The following is a 5,096-nucleotide window of genomic DNA, read 5'->3' on the forward strand; positions in this document are numbered from 1 at the left end:
TTTTTTGCTCCCCCCCGCCCCCTTCATTCACAAAGTTCACAGTGCATTGGCAGAACTCATGCTTCTGTGCTATCTCTGCTATCTGCTATGTAGCAGAGACATGACTGATGCAGAGCAACAGTTAGTTGATGTTTTCTGTGCCCTCCCACAATGCTGAGTTAGCAAAACTCAGTTTTTTGAAACTCATATGAATGCAAGTCTGCCTGTTTGGGGGCTAGGAATTACTAAAATATGACTAAGCCTCATGGATCCAGTGGAACAGATACTTTTGAACAGTGATGAGATTAATCAGAACAGTGTGGAGAGCTGTGTTCATGCTACAAAGTGAGTTGGGCAAGTCCTCCTGCTGCAGGAGAAAAATGCCTGGTTTTTGTCGAATTGCATCCATGTTTGTGACACACAAGGAGAAATCCTTGAGAAATCCAGTGTGCCTCATTTTCAGTGCCATATTGTGTAGTGGGGGACAGATGGGCCACAGAAGTCCTTGCAATGTGGTTTGCTGGTAAGAGAGAAACAAGCTACATCAGGTGACACTGAGTGCAGATGCAGGAGGTGGCTCTGAAATGGAGCAAGGGATGGGTGTGCAGGTGTGTGGCTTTTGAATGTGTTGGAGCCTTACGCAAAAAGGTGGTGTCGCAGACAGGCGATTTAGACCGCTTGAAGAACCACTGCCAAAGGTATCAGCAAAAGTGGTTTTATTGAAGTAAGGTGTTACAAAAGTGAGACTTAACAGAGTTCGATGGCAAGGTTCACTCTGTTACTTACTACAGGGGATATAATAATGATTCAAAGTTACCAATACAAAATCAAACTTGCCAATACAAAATCTTAGTGCACTATAATACAAGGTTATGTGTGATATCAGTTGCTTACCAAAGATCTGCAGTTGGCAAGGGGTCTCTCAGCCTCAAGGAGTAACTTTGAGAGGCATCCCAGCTCAAGGGGAGATCACTGCTGTGCAGCCAGCTGCTTAGCAGGGAAAGCTCAAAGGTGGCTCACTCGGGCTGTCACAGTTGTGGAATAAAGTGGTTGGCTCCCAGTCAAATTACCTGCGAGGGAAAAGGTAAGCATAAGACTCCCTGTACCCACAACTTTCTTTGTTCCTTGATAAATGAGTGTTGGAGGAGCCACCTGCTATTCATGTGTTAATCGCCTGATCAGTGTTTCAGTTTCCAAGCCCATATGCATCGATGCTCACCATGTCACGCTGTTCCTGTGTGGGTTTTCAGAGAACAGGTTGGAACTAGTGAAGTTTTTGGCCTGGTTATGGCCTAGGTCTTTGCTTCCTTTGGAGCTTGAACCAAAATACCACTAGTTTGGTCAAGGAGTTGAGTGCATCCATCACAGGTGGATTTAAAGCTGGTCCTGCAGTTCACCTTACCTTCACTTCCTGAATTTGTGGGCCATACATGGCAGATCATGCAGAATTGTCTGTTGGTATTTGCTCGGCCATTAGCAGATTTTGTCACTGAATTTCCTGTTCTACAGAGCAGAGAGAAGTACTATTTGCAAGAGTTAGCGATGATTTAGGCAATAAATGGGAATAAAACTTGCCTGTGAGAGACTGCCATGGCCACGGAATAGAGATTTCAAGCCTACAGCTATACTGCAAAATGAAAGAGAAGCAGGAACCAGTTCTCGGCCCTGAGGCCAGAAGGCAACGGATGGCTTACGTCAACATGGCTTAGGGTTAGTCCTCTTTTAATTGGGTTGCATCTCTGCTGTGTAACTGTGGACAAACATGGTACCTGTAGCCCTAATCTGGTTTTTGAGTTTGGTTTGGATGCTTCAAGCTTAAAAAACATGGGGTTGTGCTGCAACAGACAGTGCTCTCGCATTTCTCAACAGTCTTGGCATGCATGAGGAGTTTAAGCCTGTTAAAAATGGACCTTTAACAGAGATATCAGACCTGTGAACTGGTCTGCTCACAACGAAACCTCAGCTCTTTTATTCCATGGCCCTGTCTGAGAGCTTGGCATATCCATCAAGCAAACCCGTCCTCAGCTTTTGTCCCAGTTCTCGCACTACGGGTTTGTGTGTGGTTTCATCAAGCATCTTCAGGGCTAAATGCAGAAGTGTGGGGTTACCCCCAGTGTTGGTGCAGTACCCCTTCAAAGGGTCAGAGCCACCCACTCTTGTCCTGATCAGTCCCCTTCCACCCCTCTGTCACTGAGGAGCACCGCCATGTTAGCAGCAGTCAGCATTCAGCTCAGTTGCTGCTTGCTTCACTGAAGATCTGCCTCTAGAGGAGATATGCCTTAGGATAATGGCACACAATGTAAAAACCTCCGAACTGCGTGGCAAGCCCACTGGTAACGCAACACTGGTGTAAGCCTTTTAAACAAGTGAGGATGCAGAAAATACCTGTCTCCAAGCTCAACTGAATGTGGAAAAGCAGATGGGAATGCCATTAAAGCATTAAGGGGAAAAAATAGTGCATTTTACTGCTGTTGATTATATTTGCCATGCTAGTGGTAGGAATTACGGTACTGAGCTGGTGAGGAAAAGCTCTGTTTCTTGCTGCAGAAAACAGACCTGATGTTTCAAAAGATAAAGCACTTACTTGCTCTGTGTGGTCTGCAACTATGCAAGAGCCTGCTGTCAGTGTGGGTTTTACAGTAGGTATGTGTGTGAGATGGGGCTTTTTGGCTAGTTGCATTTATCAGGCCTGTCTTCAGGCTGGTGCTTCTTCATTCTTCTCCACGTGAGAGTTGCAACCCAGCTTCTAGTCCCCTTGAAGTCTGATGCTTTTGCTGCTTGTGAACCCAATGTACCAGACCAGAGATCATAACCTATTCTCTTGCAAACTTACCTTACAAGGTATGTTTTCTGCCTGGTTTTGTGATTTTTATTAGAATGGGTTCTGCTGAAGGTAGCTGGCAAGTATCCTCTGCAGATAATGGCTGTGCCAGTTCAATAGACATTGCAAGAGTGTTCATCTGAACTTGCTCTCTGCTCAGCGATCAGTTCCTCTGCTTGCCCTTACACAGCTCAGAGATGGGTGTATTTCTGAACATAGCCCCTCGTGCCACCCGTGCTTTAGAAGAGCACGTAAAAGCTTCACATAAAAGCACCGAGCACAAGCACTGATGGAAGAATAGGTGGAAATGTTCCAAGTGAAACACTCGAAAGTGCCTGCGGAATGACACATTTGGGACTTCTTGTTGGCCTGTTGGGAGTATCAAAAGAGAAGAAGAGCGTCTGACGGGAATTAGTTGCATTGAGACATGAAGCAGAGCTTTGGAGATGCCCTGAAATCACTGTTTCTACTGACCTGCAGGGGAGCGTAGGTTTTACAACACTGTTGGAGGGCCAGCAGAGGGGAATTCTGAAACAAATTTAGGCTTTTTCCGGTTGGTACCTTGTTCCTGTGAAATGGTGTGGTCCAGCCATGCAGTGTGGACATTGCTGACTCTCTTATGGTGAGCAGGATGGTGAGCAGGACTGTCCGAACAGAGGGACGGTAGGGATGTGAGGACGTATAAGGGCTCCATGACCTACAGGGAGATAAATTTTAGCGCCCAAGGTGAGCATACAAATGCAAAGACAGCTGACAATCACCTATGGCATAGGTATAAAAGAAACTGGACTGGAGCACGTTACGCCGATTCCTTTTTTTTGCCAAAAAGTTGCTGAGCACTGATTTCCAGCTCCACCTATTTCAGCAGAACCATATGGCTCTGTAGAGCAGGGGTTTGGAAGAAGAGATCACAAGGGACTTGCGATTGGTTTTCCTTCACAGAGAATTATTTTTTCTGCGTTGAAGAACAGACTTGTGTTAGGAAAATTTTCCTGGTTTAGGACTTATGTACCTATGAGGGTGCTTGAATCCAGTTGACTCATTTGAGTACCATCTAGATAATAGATTTGAGAATTGGTGTTGCATAGCAGCATCTGTCTAATGGATGCATTCTAATCACAATCCTGGACAGAGGGCCTGACCTTAGCTCTGAAATGCTGCAGCTGGGCAGGCACAAAGGGATTTAGGAAACCAGCTGGAATAATGCCAGCGGTGCTGAAAAGCCAAAGCTGTTCTAGCTGGTAAAGGGAACTGATCTTAAAAAGCTCCATGTTGTGTTTGGTGTGGCCTCCCGATGGGCCAGAACGAGCCTGTTACGTTGTGGCTGGTGAGCTGTACGGGGGTGGAAATCTAGGGTTTGTTTAATTATCCAACGCAGCGCAGAGGAACCTCACCTTGGCCTAAATCTTGGTCTCATTGGCGTGATTTTGCCTTAAGCCTTGAGTTGCTGATGTTCAAAGAGCTTACGGAAACATCGCGCTGTGTGAAACAGGAAATCTCTCCGTGGTGTGTGTTGTGTTGAGACCTGCAGAGCAATGAGCTTCTCCCAGTATTGCTTACGCTTTGCGGTTAGCTGCTGCATGCTCGTTATCTCTCTGCACGGGCAGCAGGGAGCCGGAGGGGATCAGCCTGTGTGCGAACCGTCAGGCTTACGAGCAAGGAAGGAGCAGCAAAGCCCCGCAGCGAGGAGCTGGCACGGTAGGAAGTCTTATATCCCCGGTCACCCGAGGACAAGCCTGTCTTTGACCTCCTGGCCAAGGGAAGTGCTGACCAGCGGCACTGGGACGGTCCCATCCTTGATGTGCTGGGTGAGCACCCTCCACCGTGGAGGGACTGACTGAAGAGCTTGACGGCTGCGGGCCTCGTCCCTGGTTAAGGGATGTGCAAAAGTGAACAGGGCGGGGGGGGCGATGGGAGGACGGAGAATGTCCCTTTCCCCGTGGGGAAATCCCTTGGGAAATGGCTGCCCCACAGCGGCCACAGCGATTGCCGGGCGCGGGTATCGAACCCGCGTTCCACGGGCACGCCCAAAGGCACGGGGACCGGGCCGAGCGCAGCTCCCTCACCACGTGACCACCGCTCCCCTCCACGCCGGAGCCGCAGCCAATCAGCGCCGGCGGGATGCGTCACGCGGGACGCCGCTTCCGGACGCCCCTCCGCCACTGAGCATGCTCCGTGCCGCCGCTGGGCACGCCCACTTCCGCGCGGGAACGTTGGGAGCCGGGGCTGGAGGGGGGGTGGGGGGGGGGAAGCCGGCGAGCGGGCGCGGAAGTGGCTGTCGGTGCGGGCCCCGGGC

The sequence above is a fragment of the Pelecanus crispus genome, chromosome 1 (genome assembly GCF_030463565.1).
Source record: "Pelecanus crispus isolate bPelCri1 chromosome 1, bPelCri1.pri, whole genome shotgun sequence".
NCBI lineage: Eukaryota > Metazoa > Chordata > Aves > Pelecaniformes > Pelecanidae > Pelecanus > Pelecanus crispus.